The sequence below is a fragment of the Symphalangus syndactylus genome, chromosome 3 (assembly GCF_028878055.3).
Source record: "Symphalangus syndactylus isolate Jambi chromosome 3, NHGRI_mSymSyn1-v2.1_pri, whole genome shotgun sequence".
NCBI lineage: Eukaryota > Metazoa > Chordata > Mammalia > Primates > Hylobatidae > Symphalangus > Symphalangus syndactylus.
In genome coordinates this window covers 87,702,703-87,724,814 of record NC_072425.2, presented here as the reverse complement: position 1 = coordinate 87,724,814, position 22,112 = coordinate 87,702,703, and the positions used below count along the sequence as shown (strand labels likewise).

Below are 22,112 nucleotides of genomic sequence, written 5' to 3'. Positions count from 1 at the left end.
CCTCAACCTCCTGGGCTCAAGCCACCCTCCCACCTCAGCTTCTCGAGTAGCTGAGGCTCCTCAGCCACCATGCCTGGCTAATTTTTTAATATTTGTTGCAGTGACGAGGTCTTGCTCTGTTGCCTGGGCTGGTCTCAAACACCTGGCCTTGAGCAATCCTCCTACTTCAACCACCCAAAGTGCTGGGATTACAGGCGTGAACCACTGTGCCTGGCCTAAATTATAAAATTTATATGTGAGAAGTGACTTCAGGAATTGAAAAGAACTACAAAAGAGGAGACTTACCCTACCAAAGACCAAAACATATTATGTAGGGTAATTATTGTAGTATTAGTGTTACAGGATCTCTGGGGTGTCAATTTTTCTGGGAGGAAACTGTGGCCACAGTGTCTTTGCCCGAGTTCTTGTCCTGTGTCCAGGAAGAAAGAGGTACGCAGACAAGTGAGGGGTGAAGAAGAAGAGCTTCATTTAGTGTTAGAACAGCTCAGAGGGGTGGATAACTCCACTCTGTAGGCAGGTCCTCCTTCGAGTGTTCAGCTGTCAGCAGAAAGGAGGCCCTGGAGAGGGTGGCTCCTCTCTGCAGGCAAGACATTGATGTCTCTGCACCTCTCTGCTGTGGCTGCTCCTCTCAGTGGAGAGGGTATTCATCTCTGTAGCTGGTCATCCCATCGTCTCCAGCTATCAGCTGAGAGGCCACTCCTTTCTGCAGCTGGTCATCTCTTAGTCCCTCCGACCTCTGCTCTCTTTGTCCTCTGGCTGTCCTCTGCCCTGCTCTAGCTGAGCCCAGGGCTTTTATGGACCTCAGAGGGGAGGAAGTGTGTGCCAATTGGTCCATGGGTGGCCATGGGTGGGCCCGGAAGAGGCACCACGAGTCCCCACTCAGGTCCCTGGGACTGGCAGCCCAGCCCTCAGCCTTTAGGACCTCCCTAGCCTGAGGGTGGGGCCTTACTGCGGACTCCGCCCCTTTCCACCCAGGACTCTGTCTGCCTCCTGAGGCCATTCCAACCCAGATGGAAGTTAGTGCTGAGAGGGGAGAGAGGCCAGGCAGTGGGAGCAGACATCCCTGAGCCTGCAGGGACAGGGGGTCCTTCCTGGGGCACTTGAGGGTGCAGGCTTCAGAGACACCCAGGTCTCGCACCTGGGAGGGCAGCCACAGCTACATCCAGGAGCCCCCACTTGTCCCCAGCTCCTGCCTGCTTCCTGGAGCAAGAGGCCCAGGTCTGCAGCCATGGGTGCAGGGGCTGTAGCTGCACCTGGAAGGGCAGATCCTACCTGTTCCCAGCTCCCCCAAGAGCACAGGGAGGCTCAGATCCACAGCTGCAGTTTGGGTGGCTGTAGCCCCACCCAGGAGGGCGGGGATCCTGCCTGCTCCGTAGAGCAGGAAGCCTGGGTCTGACGCTGCGGTTTGGGTGGCTGCAGTGGCACGGGGAGTGCCCCTCCCAACTCAGAAGGGGCAGGGCTCCCACGGGCTCCATGGAGTATGCAGCCCTAACCACACCTCCCTGCTGCAGCCAGAATGATGGCAGCAACCACTGCCATCATTAGTACAGGAAAAATAATAGAACGTTGAGAAAAAGGACCATGTACATAAGAGATTTTAGTATATGACAAAATCAACATTTACAATTAACAGGGACTGGAAAGACTATCGACAAACATTGTTGGGAAAATTGGTGAGCCATTTAGGGGAAATTTTTTACATTAAACTGACGAGTTTACCTATATTAAAATTTTTTTAAATTGTATTTAAGAAATTGCCATAGCAAAGTTAAAAGATAAGCAATCTTTCCATTAAAGATGCTAGATTGACTGTTTTTATCTTTCCCCTTTCTCAAGGCTTCACTAAAATGATTGGGAAGTTATAAACAAAAGTATAAACCCACAAGAGCAAAAAAAAATATAGAAGAAAATATATCAGGATGAGAGATTTCAATCCACTTTTGGAAGAATCACAGCAAATGGATGGCTGGTAACTGATTTAGCATAGTGCAAGAATTTGCAGCCAAAATCCTGAGGATATGGAAGAGAAGAGATACAATTTACTTCAACAACCTGAAGAGGGTGAGTATGGCTAAGTATGGCCTAGGGCAGGGAGAAGTGAGGCTCCGAAAACAGAGAAATTGATTCAAAGTCTGCATGGACTGTGATTGGACCCGAGACTTCTTCCTGTATTCCTCATGCAGCATGTCAGTTGTCTGGAATCCAACCTGCAGGCTGGACAATGTGGGAGGAAAACACACACACACACTGGCATCTGTGGGTCTTCAAGTGAAATATTCAGTGCTCTCTTCTGTTGTCCAAAAGTGAACCCACTGGCCAGCAAGTCAGCTCCATGCCACCAGAGCTTCTGATCAGCATGATGTGGGCTCCTCTTGAATACAAACAATACAATACAACAGAGAATACCAGATATTTTTGGGAATGCTCCAACATTAAACAAATTTGACCAAACCAATAGGAAAAATAAGCTCACCAAAAAAGGAAATAACAGACACTAGAAGAAACATTTTTAAAATCTTTGTTTTGTATCCTCAGAAAGGTTAGATTATACTCATATATAAGAATAGGATGCTATGAAAAAGGAACAAAATAGAACAAGACAGAGCTCTTAGAAATTAAACATATAATAGTCAAAAGAAACATTCAATGAAAGATTTTGAAGTAAGGTCCAGGAAATTTCCCAAAGTAAAGCAAAAGAAAAAGAGGTAGAGAGTATTAGAGAAAAGATAATAATGTATAGAATGAATGCAGGAGCTCCAATATTGACCAAGGGAGTTTGAGAGAACACAGAAAATAGAAAAGGAAGGAACTAGGTAAGTAAGTAAAAAGATAAAGTGGTAGATAAATGGATATATGGATGGATATATAGATAGACAAACAGGCAAATAAATCAATCCAGCAATGAGGGACATAAAAATCCTGATCAAAAGAATCCACCGAGTAGCTAACATAACGAGTGATGATATATCCTCACCTTCATGCAATTCCAAATCATCATAAAATTTCAGAACACAAGGAATGAAAAGAAAATCCTAAAGTTGGTGGGGTGTGGTGGCTCACACCTGTAATCCCAGCACTTTGGGAGGCTGAGGTGGGTGGATCACGAGGTCAGGAGATCGAGGCCATTCTGGCTAACACGGTGAAACCTCGTCTCTACTGAAAATACAAAAAATTAGCTGGGCGTGGTGGCACATGCCTGTAGTCCCAGCTACTTGGGAGGCTGAGGCAGGAGAATTGCTAGATCCTGGGAGGCGGAAGTTGCAGTGAGCTGAGATCGCACCATTGCACCATTATTTATTTGACTAAAAGTAATGATGAAATACATAGAGATGGTGAAAGAAGTAAAAGTGGATGAGTAGATTAAATTTGAATCTGTCAAGGAAGAAGCCATTAGATAATACCTAAAATTGGATAAATCAAGAAATAGTATAAGCATATTATTTTGGAATATGAAAATTACTAATAGAATCACAGCTGGGTGACAGAGCAAGACTCTGTCTCAAAAAAATATGTATATATATATATTTTTAATATATTTTATATATATATATATATATATATATATATGGATGACTCTGGGGATTGGGAATAACGGAAAAGTAGTAGAGGAGACTTACTGTTTTTATTATAAGCTTTTGAAAATACTACCGGGGCACATCTAGGTTCTACGGCACTTGAAGTTCTTACAGTATGGGGAGAGGGGCGTCCTGTTTAAACAAAACAATAAACATTTATAAATAAAAGTAGTTATAAAAGTGAATATTTAGAATTTAAAAAACACAAAGTTACAAATTTTAAAAAATGCAAATCCACAAAATATGGGAAAAAACATATTTTTATTCATTAACTACCTGACACATCCCTTTAAAACATTTCCTGATTATTTGGTACATATTTTTTGACTGCCTCTTCATTTGTAATATAAAAATAATGTCACACCATTTCTTTTGGAGGAATAAAACAGTCTTTATTTAGCATAGGTAACTGAAATTGTTCTTTATTATTGACAGTTTAGAAAACTTTCTGCCAGGAGCAGTGACTCACACCTGCAATTCCAGCACTTTGGGAGGCTGAGGCAGGAGGGCCACTTGAGGCCAGGAGTTCATGACCAGCCTATGCAACATACCAAGACCCTGTCTCTACAGTAGAAAATTAAAAAAAGAAAATCAGCAGGGCATGGTGGTCCATGCCTGTAGTCCTAGCTACTCAGAGTTTGAGGAGAAAGGATCACTTGAGACCCAGAGGTTGAGGCTGCAGTGAGCTATGATCACACCACTGTACTCCAGCCTGGATGACAGAGCAAGAGCCTATCTCTTTAAAAAAAGAAAAGAACAGAAAAGTTTCTCTAAGCTTCACACCTTGCTATTGGTAATGCCATTTAATTTACTAGAATTTATGAAAAATTTTGAAAAGCTCTGTTCAATTTCTTTAATACATGAACAGTAAAATTTCAGGGCATTTAAAGTTTTCTTGTGCAGTGATTAATCTTAATACTCTGAATTGAAACTATTCACAAACCAACTTATCTATGTTCTCTTTGTACTATTGTGTTGTGTATTGATATAGTGATTCATTATTACAGTTTAGAACTTCCATTTTGGACTAGTTTTTTTTTTTATTATACTTTAAGTTCTAGGGTACATGTGCACAACGTGCAGGTTTGTTACATATGTATACATGTGCCATGTTGGTGTGCTGCACCCATTAACTCGTCATTTACATTAGGTATATCTCCTAGTGCTATCCCTCCCCCCTACCCCCACCTCATGACAGGCCCTGGAGTGTGATGTTCCCCTTTCTGTGTCCAAGTGTTCTCATTGTTCAATTCCCACCTATGAGTGAGAACATGCGGTGTATGGTTTTTTGTCCTTGCTATAGTTTGCTGAGAATGATGATACATTTATGTGTTCACAGTCACTTCCACATATAGTAAAGTTATTGTTGGACATCTTAATGTAGGTGTGGCTTTCAGAAACACATCTGCTCATCATGCTAACTCACCTAGCACTGTGACACAAAGGTTTGGGGCCAGAGGTCATATTGAGATATAAATGGGTTCTATTCTCCCAGCACTGGAAGTATGTGAGTAAGAGAGGAGAAATGAGGTTTGAAATTTGCAGAGCCATAGACTAGTTTCTTTACTATGTATGGAAGTGACTGTGAACCACATAAATGTATCTCACTAAACCCAAACATAATAGGTCCCCAATCTAATATCCCCTTGGCCAGATCCCAATAATTCCAGCAGCTGCTCCAACACCACCGAACACAACGGAAGGAAGAGGCAGCAGTCTCAACAGATTGTCATTAATATATCTCACTTTGTCAGCCAACAGACATATAAAAAAATGCTTAACATTATTAATCATCAGGGAAATACAAATCAGAACCACAATGATAGGCCATCTCACAGCCGTCAGAATGGCTATTATTAAAAAGTCAAAAAATAACAGATGTTGGCGAGGCTGTGGAGAAAAGGGAACACTTATACACTGTTGAATATAAATTAGCTCAGCCACTGTGCAAAGCAATTTGGAGATTTCTCAAAGAACTAAAATAGAACTACCATTGGATCCAGTATATACCTAAAGGAAAATAAACAATTCTACCAAAATGACACATGTACTCATATGTTCATCGCAGCACTGTTCACAATAGGAAAGACATGAAATCAACCTAGGTGCTCATCAACCATGGATTGGATAAAGAAAATGTGGTATATATACACCACAGAAAACTATGCAGGCACAGCAAAGAATGATATCATGTCCTTTGCAGCAAGGTGGATGTAGCTGGAGGCCATTATCCTTAGCAAATGAATGCAGAAACAGAAAAACAAATATTGCAAGTTCTCACTTATAAGTGGGAGCTGAATCTTGGATACACACAGATATAAAGATGGGAACTTTATTGAGTAGTTCCTTTTGGGTACTATGTTCACTGTCTGAGCAACAGGATCAATAGAAGCCCAAACCTCAGCATCAATACCATATACCCTTGTAATAAAACTGCACAAAACAAAAATAGAAATTAATATACATCTTGCTTTGTAAATTTTACAAAAACTCATGACGATGTGGTACTCTGTTATGGCCTCATAACAGAGCCTCTCCCAGGGCCTTGGGAAGAAACTATGCAAGTAAAGGTCCTGAAGTTTAAGCTTAATTAGCTTCAAGGGAAATCTACTTCTAGGCATGAGCTTATTATTTTTTTAAACTGCGTGCACATATCTTGATTAAAAACAGGGTGGTGAGAAAAGAGCATATTAAATAAAGAGTAACTGGCAAAATATTTGGATCATATATGATAGATAAAAGATGTACTTCCAGAGTAGATTTTTTTTTTTTTTTTGAGAGAGTCTCGCTCTGTCGCCCAGGCTAGAGTGCAGTGGCGCAATCTCGGCTCACTGCAACCTCTGCCTTCATTCAAGCGATTCTCCTGCCTCAGCCTCACAAGCAGCTGGGATTACAGACGTGCACCACCACGCCTGGCTAATTTTTGTATTTTTAGTAGAGGCGGGGTTTCGCCATGTTGGCCAGGCTGGTCTCGAACTCCTGATCTCAAGTGATCTGCACAACTCAGCCTCCTAAAGTGCTGGGATTACAGGGAGAGTAGATTTTTAAAAACTCATACACATGGCTAGGCACGGTGGCTCATGCCTGTAATCCCAGCACTTTGGGAGGCTGAGGGGGGTGAATCACGAGGTCAGGAGTTCAAGACCAGCCGGATAAACATGGTGAAACTCCATCTCTACTAAAAATACAAAAACTAGCTGGGCGTGGTGGCACACGCCTGTAATCCCAACTACTCAGGAGGCTGAGGCAGGAGAATCGCTTGAACCCAGGAGGTGGAGGTTGCAATCAGCCGAAATTGTGCCACTGCACTCCAGCCTGGGCAACAGAGCAAGACTCCGTTTCAAAAAACAAAAACAAACAAACAGAAACTTCATACACATTAGAAAGGTAATAAGGCAATAGAAAAATGAGAAAAATTTAGGCTATCTGTGTCACAATGAAAGAGATACACAAATGGCCAGAAAATACAAGAAAGGATGACTTTAGTACTCAGGGAAATATAAATTAAAATACAAGAAGAAATAGCAACCTGGGATATGTATTACTAAAAATCACCATGTTATTATTGGATCTTGTACAATATAAATAATAGGCTAAAGGGAAAAAGGAATTACAGACACAACATTAAAAACTATAAAGTTTGGCCAGGCATGGTGACTTATGCCCATAATCCTAGCACTTTGGGAGGCTGAGGTTGGGAGAATCACTTGAGGCCAGGAGTTTGAGACTAGCCTAGTCAACACAGTGAGACTCCATCTCTAAAATAAATTTTAAAATTAGCTGATTGTGGTGATGTGTGCCTATAGTTCTGGCTACTTGGGAGGCTAAGGTGGGAGGATCACTTGAGCCCAGGAGTTTGAAGCTGTATTGTGCTATGATTGAGCAACTGCACTCCAGGCTGGGTGACAGAGTGAGACCCTTTCTGTAAATCAAACAAAAAATAAGCTCCCCCTTCAAAAACAAAACTCAACAGTAAAACTTCAAGAGTAATACGTGAAAAAAGTAATTAAAATAAAACAAACTGCTCCCATAAAAATGTGACCCTAGTTTTAAACATCTTGAATTCCTAATAGAATAAATGTAGGACTCGGCCTGGATAAAAGAGGTAATGTTTGCTTGGTGAGAGTTATATGGTGAGGTGTTGCGGCTTCCAAAGGATGGAGAAAGAGGTGGTGAATGGGATCATCTTATTAGAAGCCAGACGTGCAGTAGCAGAGGTAGACGGCTCATTTGCCCTGATTTTGTTTCTTCTGGTCTGGATTCAAAGAGAAATCCTGCTTTTGTTGTTTTCGGGTTCTTCCTTTCTTAAAGCAGCAGCTTGTATGGCTCCAAGCAAAACTAGATTCCACGAAATGGTAGGCTGCCGGGCTTAACATCATAGTCATTATTTTCAATCCACTGCAAGTGCTGTTCAATCCCACTTAAAGCCAGGAAAACTGTGATGTGTTCCGTTCTCCTTTCTGCTAAGTTTGCAGCCTTGTCTCTGAAGGCACACGGTATATTCCTTTAGGCCTGTTGCTCTGTGGTATGACATTCATTCTTCTATCATTTCGTTCAGACGTCTTTTATTATATCGAGATTTTCTTCCACAATGAAGGCTATCCTTTTTGTGTGTTTTACTTGGGTTCTTAAAACCAGTAGGCTTACTCATGTTTGGGATTCTGTGTTAAATATTATTCAAAAACTTTTTATTTCAAAATCATTATAGACTAATCAGAAGGTGCAAAAATAATACAGAGAGATTAGGAGAACCTTCACTTAGCCCCCAACCCCTCACCACAGTGATAACAACTTGCACATCTACAGTACAGGTTCCAAACCAGGAAACTGACATTGGCACATTTATTAAACATTTGCATCAAGAAAATTATACAAACGTGGGACAACAATGTGAGATAACCACAGGGAAGGTGAACTGGGCTAAGAAGAAAAAGATGAGGCTCAGTGTGTTTGCATGTGTGCCTCAGTGCATGGTCCACTCCTCCATGGGTCACTGTCTTCAATGAGGTCATGGGTTTTTTTGGTTCTACTGACACGAGCAAAAAGCATAGTCACCTCCTTATCTGCTCTTTCTGGTGACAGTGATAATGAGGTAGGCTCATTTCCAGGAGACACGAGAATCCTCTATCAGGTGACTCTAGCTAGAAGACTGCCTGGTGGTATTGCCAGGCTCCCCTTGGCCCAATAAAAATGTGACCCTAGTTTTAAACATCTTAAATTCCTGATAGAATTTAAGGAAGTCTCAGACACTTCCACCCACACACCCTTCTTTCCTTCCCTCTCTCCTGCACTCTGGATTCACTCAGGGTCTGATGATTCTCCCAGCCTCTCCCTCCCCATTTTCTGTGACAGATGTTTCTCCTAATAAATTTCTTGCATGATTAATCCTGTTGTGATGTCTCCTTCTTGGGGGTACTCAGACTAATACCCATATTTTTTTGGTTTATTCCCCTGCTTATCTACTGTGTATGAGCAGATCCAAACATCACATTCATGTGTGAGAACAGAAGAACTGTACCTTTTCCATCCTCCTCATAATTTTTGCAAACCCAGACCTATTTCTTCCTAATCTTCTCTATTTCACAAATTAAGTCTTCATGGGCCACCTTGGTTTGGCCACCTTGAGTTTTGGGGTCTCACTGAATATTTGTGGGTCACAGGGCATGAAGTCACATCTTAAAGAACATGTCTCAGCCATTTCACTGGTTTCAACCCCCTGGCCTCCTTCCCAATACAGGTCTGCTCAGTTCTTTGCAGGTGAACCCCTGCACAGACTCCCAGAAAGTCTAAAGTAGTACTGTCCTTTCTCCTTCACCCTGTCCCAGCCTGATGGCCTTCCCTAAACATGGCAAGAGCAAACACATGAATGAATAAATAAATGGGTGTTACAAAGTAAGTTAACTGCATCCTAGAACAAGGCTCAAGATTATTTTTACAAATTTTGAAAAGTGTATAAATATAGCCAGGCATGGTGGCACATGCCTGTAATCCCAGCTACTTGGGAGGCCGAGGCAGGAGAATCACTTGAACCCGAGAGGCGGAGGTTGCGGTGAGCCGAGATTGTGCCATTGCACTCCAGCCTGGGCAACAAGAGTGAAACTCCATCTCAAAAAAAAAAAGAAGAAGACTGGAGTCTACAATGGCTTTCCTGATAATTACTTAAGGTTTAATTGGTGTTCGTGTGTATATACATATTCTCAAGAATTATTCAATATTTTAAAAATATTTATGTTAGAATCATGTACTTTTAGATATAGAAGGAAACTTCAGTATCACTAACTCCAATCTTATAATTTTATAGTTAAGGAGAATGAGATGCAGAAGGGTAATTGATTTGAGCCTAGAGAAATATTAAATGAAGGCAGGATTCAAACTCATCTATTTCTCGATTTCCCCAATCTCTTTCTGTTTCCACTGTACTACACAATCTCTTTAGATTAAAAAAAAAAGAAGGTGAGAGAAAAATTACTTATTATTCCTTCTTAAAATAAAATTTCATATATATTTGGAGCAATTTCATAAAGGATATATACCTTAGGCCTTGATTTACTTGAAAGATTACATGTATTAATCAAAGATAAAAGCTGTAATAATATCACTTGTTTAAAATAAATATACAAAGAGTCCAAATTATAAGTTTAAATTTCTATGAAGTGAAAATGTTGTGCTCTATTACCTGTCAGAAATGTATATTTCTTTTTATGCTTTCAGAATTTCTGGTGTTGGACATATATTAAATGATAACTTTGTGATAAAAGCTAAAAAAAAAGAAAAGTGTATACATAAAACCCTTCATGACTTGGATCACATAAAAAATTACTGGGCATGTCAAGAAGCAAGAAAACATGGTCTATAATGAGGAGGAAAAAAAATCAATAGAAGCTGACCTAGAAATGACATTAATGATAAAATTTGTAGACAATTCAACATTATGTTAAGATAGACAAAAGCATGTGCATATTACACAGATACATGAAAGATATTTTTTTAAAAGACCCAATTAAATTTCTAAAGATGAAAAGTACAATGTCAGAGATGAAAACCCTGACTCTAATTCAGTCAAACAGCCTGACTTCTTCATCCTCCACCTGAGCTGCTAGGGACTGTATGAAAAAACTACATGGGGTTGGTACCAGCATCAATTCACATCCATTGGCCTAATGGGTTTCATAGTTCTTCTAACATGTCCAAGGGCAGCCCTTCCCCGTTTCCCTAAGCAGCTTCTCCCCAGCTTCACCATTCACCATCATCTCTTCCATTACTCTCATTAGATGATGTTGGGACTGATTCACAGAAAAATAATGGAAGCCCTCTGAAAGCATATCTTGCCATAATATGCCTTCAATTAACAACCTCAGCTCCACCACACTCATCCTACCTTCTTCACCTCCTGTCAGAGGAAAAGATACTTCTCTTATATCTGGTTCATCCCTTTCTTCTGGCCTTTGGACATCACCTTCTTCCCCCTCACACATATACCTCCATGATGTCTGAGACCCACTCATTATTCTTTTCCTCTGTATCTTTAAGCTCTAGCTCTGCTCTGGTATTTTTGCTTAGCTTAGAAGTAGGATACATCTCTGCGCATCTCAAAATAGTTCTTCCCTGGTTTCGGATTCTCCCCTCTTCTCCTTTCCTACATAGCCAAACTTCTTAAAGAATAGTGCATATGTAACTATAAAACTCTTAGAAGAAAACACAGGCGAAAAGCTTCATGACACTGGAATTGGCAAGAATTTCCTGGATATGACACCAAAAAGCACAGGCAACAAAAGTAAAAATAGACAAATCGGACTACCTCAAAACTAAAAATTTCAGTGCATCAAGGGCACAATCCTTTGAGTGAAAAGGCAACCTATGGAATGGGAGAAAATATTTGCAAATCATATATCTGATAAAGGGTTGATATTCAGAATATATAAAGAATTTCTACAACTCAGCAACAACAACAAAAACCTGATTAAAAAAATGGTCAAGGGATTTGAATAGACATTTCTCCAAAGATCTTATAAAAATGGCCTAAAGAAGCGTATGAAAAGATGCTCAACATCACGAATCATTAGAGAACTATAAATCAACACTACATGAAATATCACCTCACACCCACAGGGTGGCTTCTGTAAGAAAGACAGAAACTAAGTACAGGTGAGGATGCAGATACATTGGAACTCTGTGCTCTGTTGGTGGGAATATAAAATGGTGCAGATTTAACATGGGGTAAACAGCATAATATGGCAGTTCCTCAAGAAGTTAAAAATAGAATTACTATATGATTCATGAATTCCATGTCTGAGTATATATTGAAAAGAATTAAAAGCAGGATACTGAAGAGATATTGTATACCCACATTCATAGCAGCATGATTCACGCTAGCCAAAGGTGAAAACAACTCAAATGTCTATTGACAAATAAGTGGATAAATAAAATGTAATCCAAAAATACAACAGGGCTGGTGCAGCGCTCATGCCTGTAATCCCAGCACTTTGCAAGGTCAAAGCTAGCAGAGTGCTTGAGACCAGGAGTTCAAGACCAGCCTGGGCAACATAGCAAAATCCTGTCTCTACGACAACAACAAAACCAGAATATTATTCAGCCTTAAAAAGGAAAAAAAAATTCTAATACATGCTAGAACATGAATGAACCTTGAGGCCTGTATTAGTTTGCTATGGCTGCCATAACAAAATACCACAGACTAAGTGGCTTACAAACAGTAATTTATTTTCTCACAGTTCTGGAGGCTTGAAGTCCAAGATCATGGCACCAACTAGTTTTGTTTGTCCTGAGAACACTCTCTATGGCTTGCAGGTGGCCGCCTCGTCACTGTGTCCTCACGTGGACTTTTTTCTGCACACATGCATCCCTGGAGTCTCTCTGTCCAAATGTTCTCTTTTTATAAAAACACCAGTCAGATTGCATTAGGGCCCATCCTAATGGATTTACTTTAACTTAATCACCTGTTTAAAGACCCCTATCTCCAAATGAGTCAACTTCTGAGGTACTGGGAGTTAGGGCTTCAACATATGAATCGGGAGGTACACAATTCAGTCTATAAAAAGGCCATTGTATCAAGTTAAATAAACCAATCATGAAAGGAAAAATACGGTGTGATTATATGGGGTACTTAGAGTTGTCACATTCTTAGAAACAGAAAAGAGAATAGTCGTTGTGGGGACTGGGGAAGGGGAAATGGGGAATTGCTGTTTAATGGGTATAAAGTTTCAGTTTTATAAGATGAAAAAGCTCTGGAGATTGTTTGCAGAACAATGTGAACATACTTAACACTACCGAACTGTATACTTGGAAATGGTACAGATGATATATTTTAGGTTATGTGTTTTTTAACTACAATAAAAAATTATTGAATTTATTTATTTATTTATTTTGACACAGGGTCTTGCTCTGTCGCCCAGGCTGGAGTGTAGTGGCATGATCTCAGCTCACCGCAGCCTCGACTTCCTGGGGTCAAATGATCCTCCCATCTCAGTCTCCTGAGTAGCTGGGACTACAGGTACACACCACCACATTTGGCTAACTTTTGTATTTTTTGTAGAGATGGGGGTCTCATCGGCCAGGCGCGGTGGCTCACGCTTGTAATCCCAGCACTTTGGGAGGCCGAGGCGGGCGGATCACGAGGTCAGGAGATCGAGACCACGGTGAAACCCCATCTCTACTAAAAATACAAAAAAATTAGCCGGGTGTGGTGGCGGGCGCCTGTAGTCCCAGCTACTCGGAGAGGCTGAGGCAGGAGAATGGCGTGAACCCGGGAGGCGGAGCTTGCAGTAAGCCGAGATCGCGCCACTACACTCCAGCCTGGGCGACAGAGCGAGACTCCGTCTCAAAAAAAAAGAAAAAAGAGATGGGGGTCTCATCATGTAGCATAGCTCAGGCTGGTGTGGAACTGCTGGGCTCAAGCGATTGGCCCACCTCAGCCTCCCCAAGTGCTGGAATTACAGGCACAAGCTATTGCACCTGACCAAAAAGAATCATTTTACAAAGAATAGTATACATGGGGTTGTTCCACCTACTTACCCTCTCTTCCCGATGGCATCACCATCATCACCTGCTTTGTCATCATACAGGACAGCCAAACACCTCCAGGATACCTCCTTTGAAAGCGTCATAGATTCTTCCACCCATCATAAGAAGACTTACCCGATTTTCCCAAACCTACTCTTCTTCCTACTCAACTTGTCTCGGTGAAGTTTATTCCTCTCTTCCCAAGGGATCAAGCAAAAACAATTAGAGTGCTCCTAATCTCCTCTGTTCTGCCCTCCCTGCTCACATCCTTCAAAAAGTTTCTCTCTTAAATGTCTCAGTCTCTGACCCTCTCTCCACTGCCACTACTGTCTCGGTCGCTCCCTATCCCTGCTGGGCCTACTTCACAATTGCTCCTGTCACTAGTTTTCTGCCCTGTGCTCCCACGTTCTAAATCCACCTCTGAACTGCTGTCAGAGAGCTGTAAATCACAAATCTGGTCATGCATTCCCCTATTTAAATTTCTCCAAACTCCCCAGGTTAAATTGCAAGTGAGTCCTCCCTGGGCTGGTCCCTGCCACGCTCTGCAGCCTCATCCCTCCCCTCTCCCCACAAATGCCTTCTTGTCCTGTAGCAGCCCCAGGAGAGGACTAAATGCAGCTTGCTGCTCTGCGCCTCCCCATCCTAGACCCAATCTCCCTCAATGACCTAACTTGGCTCCTACCTGTCCTTTCACAGGTGTGACCTCTTTCCTGAGCAATCAGCTCTTGCTTACCTTCCTCCCTGGTAATTCTCACTCTAAGAGGCAAGAACTTTCTTAGTTGTCTGCCTTTCCCATCAGATACTGAACCCCATGATGAGCAAACTAAGAGCCCTTCCTTCATGCTACACATATTTATTGAACTGCTATTTAGTGTAAATCACTATGCTAGATCTTTCTGCTCTCATTACCAGCGTTTAGAAGAGTATTTGGCATGCAGTGGGGAACTTGATGAATGTTTATCGAATTAAATTTTAAATATTTTCAGCTTAATTAGCATTAATTAACTGCCTCCAAAGCACCTGCGAAGTATGAGCTGCCGCCATTCGTAAGGGCTTGAAATCTAGTGAAGAGAGGAGAGAAAGCAGTGAAGGATTCCAAGTGGCGCCTCAAGGGCCAGAGACCAGCAGAGCCTAGGCCTTGTGAAACGGGAACCGGGAGTCCGGGAGTCCTGGAGTCCGAGAGCAGGGCCGGCTGCTGGAATTCAAACATCAAATTTGTGTTTTGTGTTTATAAAAGCTCTCCCTTATGTCACTTGGGAGACGAATCTAAAATGCAGCTAAAGTAAATGAGAGCTTACACTGAATGTAAGGGCTCATCAGCAGGTCCCTAGCTTGGCCTGGGGAGACCATTTTTGATTCCCCCAAATTCTGCTCAGGCTCTCAGGCATGGATATTCCAGGGGACAGAAAGAAGGATCATTTGCTTTGATTTTAGAATTGCCTATTTTTTTATATCTATTAATCTCTATATTCTGACATCATCAAAATTACCTTGATGCATGGTTTATCTCCATGCACTTTTGGGCCACTGTTACCTATTATGGCTCATGGCATCACAGTCTTAGGAGCACCCAGGAGTGTCACTCACCCATAGATGAGCAAATATCATGGGCCAGACTCGAATTACTAAGAGACAAGACTCCGAACAGAAGGGTCTCCCACCTGTGGTTACTAATAGTGAGGCAGTTACCAGCATGAGCTTTAGAGCAGATATGCTCCTCTACTTACTAGCTGAATAACCTGGGGGAGTCATTTAAATGTTCCATGCTTCCGTTTCCTCATTTTTAATTGGGATTAAAAATAGTATCAGAGTTGTTGTGAGGATTAAATGAACTAACATATGTCGAGCCCTTGGAATCATACCAGGCTCATAGTAAGTGCTATGCAAAAGTTAGCTAGTATCAGCATTTGTCAAGAGGCAAAAAAATGATTCAGGCATTATTTTGGGTGCTTTGCATGGATAATTCCATTTATCACACACACACACCTGTGCATGTAACACCCCCCCCTTCCCATGTAGGCATCTTGATCCTCATAAGAAACTGGAGGTGCAGGCCAGGTGCGATGGCTCATGCCTGTAATCCCGGCACTTTGGGAGGCCAAGGCAGACAGCACACCTGAGGTCAGGAGTTCGGGACCAGCCTGGCCGTCATATAGTGAAACCTCGTCTCTACTAAAAAATACAAAAATTAGCTAGGCATGGTGGCGCATGCCTGTAGTCCCAGCTACTTGGAAAGCTGAGGCAGGAAAATCACTTGAACCCAGGAGGTGGAAGTTGCAGTGAGCAGAGATTGCGCCACTGCACCCCAGCCTGGACTCCATCTCTAAAAAAAGAAAGAGAGAGAGAGAGAAAGAAAGAAACTGGAGGTGCAGTATGCCTATACAGATATTTGTTAAGTGAATGAAAACAAAAAATCAAACTCAAGACTAATGCTTCACATGCTCATATCACTTTGCATTCTGGGTTATACCTATTCATGTACATGTCTTGTCTCCCCTTAAGAATGGAACCTTTTGAAGTCCAGGTCCACATTGGACTCATTTCTGTATTTGAGTGTAATGGTAGGAATGGCCTAGGTTATGCTGCAGCCAGAACTCCAACATCCCAGTGGAACCCAACACAGCTTGCTCATTCATGCTACATACCTGCCTGGCACAGGTCAGCAGGGAAACTTCACTCATTGTAGTCATCAGGGATCCAGGATGACAGGGGACCATCTCAAGACTGACCTCCTCAATTACAGAAGCAGGAGAAAAGGGAGTGTTGTAAATTGTGTACTGGCTTTTAAAGGTTCAGCTTGGAAGTGTCACACATAATTTCTGCCCACACTTTATTAGCTAAAGCACGTGACTTGTCCATGTCTAACATAAAGGGAAGAGAAATGTTATCCTATCATACACCTGGAAGGAAAACTAAAATATTTGTGAAGACTCATTCACAACCATACTCCCAGAATAGTTATCATTATGCATGTAGTGGGCATCCAATAAATATTCAGGAAGTGAATAACAAGGTACAGCAAGCATTTAGACCAGAGGGTCTCAACCTTGACTGAACATTAGAATCACCTGGGAAGATTTCTAACGATCCAGCAAACAGACTGGACTTCAGACTACCCAAATTGCACTCCCTGGAGGGTATCAAAAGTTTGTAACGCTCCCCAGGTGATTTCAAGTAGAGAAGCTTGATTTAGACCCTACTCCAAACATCACTTCAAGACACAGGCCATCCTGGCTTCAGTGCTGCAAAGAAGTGCTCATGCCTGGTTATTGTAATTTTGTGGTCTGATTTTGACTTCTGATTGGTATATTCTTATATATATACATGAGAGTTTGTTTTTGCATGGCACACTTAGTCCTTAGTCACGGGATAACTCCATTAAATTATTCTTAACCTATGTAAGCTTCCTTTTATACAGTAACATACATAATCCTGGAAATCTTTTTGATGCATCTAATGATGAGGGCATAAACTTTTCAGGCCTTTTGAGCAATTTTTAGGATACAGTATTTCACTTTGTATATAAAATTTTAACTTAACTCACTGTATTTAAGTTTTATTAGGTTGGTGTGAAAGTAATTGCGGTTTTCGCCATTACTTTTAATACATTTCAAAACCTTTCTGGAGAACACAAGATTAGTTCAGTATCAGAAAATTAATTAATATCATAAACAAAATTTATAAACCTAATGGGGAAAAATCACATTATTATCTCCATATATGCTGAAAAAGCCTTTGACAAAATTCAACATCTATTCATGATTTAAAAAACAAAACATACTCAAGAGAACAGAAAATGAGAAATACTTTATATGTGGTATGCGTGTGTCTGAATCCTAATGCTGACATTTTATTTAATGGAAATACATTCAAGGTGTTTTCACTAAGATTGTAACAAGGCAAGAATGCCTGTTAGAATCCCTGTTACTAGAAATTGTATTAGAGTATTAGCCAATGCAATTAGATAGAATAAATCAATTAGAGGCATAAGAATGGGTAAAAAAACCTATCTATTTGCAGACATGATAGCATAAATAGAAAAACCCTACAGAACCAACATTCAAACCAACAAAAATAATTTAATAAAGTGGTAGATTATAAAATTAACAAATGAAAATCAATAGGCTTTATATATAAGCAATAACCAATTAGAGGACATTATGATAAAGAAAACCCATTTAGAGAACTAACAAAAAGATAAAATATTAGGAATAAACTTAAGAAGCAATGTACAAACCTAATCAGTAAAATTTTAAAACACTTCTGATAGATACAAAAGTAGACTTGAACAAATGGAACGGAATCTTCCATTCTTGGATAGAATGACTGAACATTATAAAGATAACAGTTTTTATGATTCACCAATCCTATCGGGTACATATCCAAAGGAAATAAAATCCGTATGTTGAAGAGATACCTGCACTCCCATGTTCATTGCAGCAGCATTATTTATAATAGTCAAGATATGGAATCAGCCTAAGTGTTCATCAGTGGGTAAGTGAATGAAGAAAATGTGGTATATATACACAATTAAATACTATCCAGTCTTTAAAAATAATGAAATCCTGACATTTGCAACAACATGGATGAGTCTGGAAGACATCAGGTGAAATAAGTCAGCCACAGAAAGAGAAATACTATGTGTTCTCACTCATATGTGGAAGCTAAAACAGTAGATCTCAAAGAAGTAGAGAGCAGAATAGTGGTTACCAGAGGTGGGGAGGAATAGGAGGGAGAGAAGAAAGCAAAGAGGTTAGTTAGAGGATATGAAATTAGCCAGGCACGGAGGCTCGAGCCTGTAATCCCAGCACTTCGGGAGGCCGAGGTGGGAGGATCATCTGAGTTCAGGAGCTCAAGACCAGCCTGACCAACATGGCAAAACACCGTCTCTACTAAAAATACAAAAGTTAGCCAGGTGTGGTGGTGGGCACCTGTAATCCCAGCTACTAGGGAGGCTGAGGCAGGACAACCACTTGAATCTGGGAGGTGGAGGTTGTAGTGAGCCGAGATTATGTCACTGCACTCCAGCCTGGGTGACAAGAGCAAGACTCCGTCTAAAAAAAAAAAAAAAAAAAAAAAAAAAAAAAATTACAGCTAGACAGGAGGAATAAGTTCCAGTGTTCTTTTTTTTTTGAGACAGAGTCTCGCTCTGTCACTCAGGCTGGAGTGCAGTGGTGCGAGGTGCGATCTCGGCTCACTGCAACCTCCGCCTCCTGGGTTCACACCATTCTCCTGCCTCAGCCTCCCCGGTAGCTGGGACTACAGGTGCCCACCACCATGCCAGGCTAATTTGTTATATTTTTAGTAGAGACGGGGTTTCACTATGTTAGCCAGGATGGTCTCGATCTCCTGTCCTTGTGATCTGCCCGCCTCGGCCTCCCAAAGCGCTGGGATTAGTTCCAGTGTTCTATAGCACTGGAGGGTGACTATAGTTAACAATGACTTATCGTATATTTTCAAATAGCTAGGAGAGAGGGTTTTAAATGTCCCCAACATAAATTATAAGTGTTTGAGGTGACAGATATGCTAATTACCTTGATTTGGCCATTACATATTGTATACGTGTATTAAAACGTTGCTCTGTACCCCATAAATATGTACAACTATTTGGTGCCTAAAAAAAAATTTAAGTAAAAAACAAAGTAACAGGGCTTTTTGATGAGTCCACAAGGCACTCCAAGAGAGTAGAGTACAAGGATTCACACATTCATGAAAAAGTGTATGCATGTAAGGACTCTCCCAGATGACATTTTGGGGAATTCCTGTTTGGCCTTTGATCTCATTTGCTTTCCTTTGATCCATATTATCCTTCTTTTAGTCTTTTTTATTTTTTATTTTTATTAAGCCTTGAAATGGCCAGGATTTATTTACAGGAGACCATAATTTAACAGTATAAAACAAAGTTTATTAGACACACACTCTACTGAGATTAGACTTTACATTTAATTCATCTTTGTTTCTCCGTACAGTGCTTTGAATAGTGTCTTATAGAAACTGCTCAGTAAATGTTGAAGCAATGAACGAAAGAATGCATAATGTATGACTAGAAGCTCCTGATATTTTCTAGCCAGTTAGGTTTTTATTATTTATTTATTTATCTATTTATTTATTTATTTTTGGGACAGAGTCTCATTCTGTCACCCAGGCTGGAGAGCAGTGGCGCAATTGGCTCACTGCAGCCTTCGTTTCCCAGGTTCAAGCAATTATCCTGCCTCAGCTTCTTGAGTAACTGGGATTACAGGTGTGCACCAGTACCCTCAGCTAATTTTTGTAATTTTAGTAGAGATGGGGTCTCACCAGGCCAGGCTGGTCTCAAACTCCTGACCTCAAATGATCCGCCCGCCTTGGCCTCCCAAAGTGCTAGGATTACAGATGTGAGCCACCACGCCTGGCCCAGGTTTTTAATTACTCTTTAAAACATCAAGATCTACCAGCATTATTCACAATATCCAGAGGGTAGAAGCAACCCAAGTGTCCATCGATGAATAAATGGATAAACAAAATGTCATATATACATACAATACAATATTATGCAGCCTTAAAATGAAGGAAATTCTGACACATGAATTGGATGAACAGCTTGGATGAACCTTGAGGTCATGATACTGCCTGAAATAAGCCAGTCATAACAAAAATACTATATGATTCCACTTATACGAGGTATCTAGAATAGTCAAACTAATAGAAAGTAGTTGCCAGAGCTGGGATAAGGGGAGATGGGGAGCCAATTAATGGGTATGGAGTCTCAGTTTTGCAAGCTGCAAGTGTCCTGGACATTGTACAACAATGTAAATATTCTTAACACTACAGAACATGACAGAAGTTACTACCCTTTTCGTAGAAATTTCTGCATAAACCACCCCTTAACCTGCAAGCAATTAAAGGTAGGTATAAACATGACTGCAGAATTCCCCTGAGCTGCTACTTTCAGCACACTCCTATGAAACAGGCTTGTTCTGCAGGAGCAGTCATGGAGCTGTAACACTGAAACTTTGATAAAGCTGTTTCTTCTACCATCAGCTTGCCCCTGAATTCTTTCCTGGGTGATGCAAAGAACCCTCCCAGACTAAGCCCCAGTTTGGGGCTTGCCTGCTCTGCATCACTTGATTCTAAAAAACCCCAGGATCCCTTCCTTTTCTTTGAGACATTCTGCATTAATGAAGGCTTCTTCCCAATGCTATACTCTAAATACGTTAATCTCTTTAATTTTGAGGTACATTTTGTCTTGCACAGTTTGGTTCTGTGACTTGGATAGGTTTGGACTTCACCTTCTGCTCTCCATGAACTCCATCTAAGCAACAAGCCCCTTGGAGGCTTCTGTGATTCTATACCTGACCGGTGATCAGAGACCCAATGGTGAATCCAACTCTTGGTCTTATACTCCAGATTCTTGTCCATTGGTAGCATAGTCAAGACTTGATTTGGATTATTTTTGAGTGCTTGCTTTGTTTCTTGTGCCTGCTTCTTTTGGTTTTATGGCTTCACCATTTGGTGACCTCCCTCTGTAAATGGATTGACGATTCTTAGAGATCTCTGTTAGGTAAAATCTGGTTTGTTAGCTTTTCCTGTTGATTTATTTATTTGTTTGCTTTGAGCTCAAATCAACTAAGAATTCATACCAACTGGAAAGAGAACAGTTATTTGGTATAGACCAGTAGGTTCTGTAATTCTTTATTTATGCTTTATCCATGGCTGAAATTTTAGAACTGAAGCTAGAAGCTCTCTGTATATATGTTTATGTGATTCAGAAAGGCCTTTATTCCTCACTGTGTAAGATTTTCCAAATACCACCAAATTAGAGTCTAAAATCCAAAGGAGTTCTATTCTGATTGGCTTAAATAAATAAGCACTTATACAAATTGAATATTCTTTAACCTCCCCCCAAATTATGAAAATTGAACCTCAAATACTTTCAGCAGGGAAAAAAAATGTTCTTAAGCCATTAACTCAGAATTTCTTTCTTTCTTTTTTTTTTGAGATAGTCTCATTCTGTCCCCCAGGCTGGAGTGCAGTGGTATGATCTTGGCTCACTGCAACCTCTGCCTTCTGGGTTCAAGTGATTCTCCTGCCTCAGCCTCCCGAGTAGCTGGGATTACAGGTGCGCACCACCACGTGTGGCTATTTTTGTATTTTTAGTAGAGACGGGGTTTTGCCATGTTGGCCAGGCTGGTCTTGAACTCCTGACCTCAGGTGATCTGCTCACCTTGGCCTCCAAAGTACTGGGATTACAGGAGTGAGCCACTGCACCCAGCCGAACTCAGAAATGTTTTAACACTCCAGAGAATAGAAACACTCAAGAGAATAGAAAATGAGAAATGCCTTCTTTATATGTGTATACATGTATGTATGCATATGCTTGTGTGTGTGTGTTGTCTAAATCCTAAATCTGGTATCTTATTTAATGGGAAAACATTAAAAGTATTTTCACTAAGATTACTAACAAGGCAAGAATACCCACTCTCTTCCCTATTACTGAAAATCATATTAGTGCATTCACCAGTGCAATTAGACAAGATAAAT

The 22,112-nt window shown here is 40.9% G+C and overlaps 1 long non-coding RNA gene across 1 annotated transcript in view; it reads right to left on the bottom strand.

Annotated features, from left to right (window-relative positions):
• Window positions 1-3,652: 3,652 nt before the first annotated feature.
• Window positions 3,653-22,112, bottom strand: part of LOC134736207 (uncharacterized) — a 132,582-nt gene continuing 114,122 nt past the window's right edge. Inside the window, exon 3 of the long non-coding RNA XR_010120064.1 lies at window positions 3,653-3,707. This is a non-coding gene — a long non-coding RNA (uncharacterized lncRNA). The remainder of the gene's footprint in view (window positions 3,708-22,112) is intronic.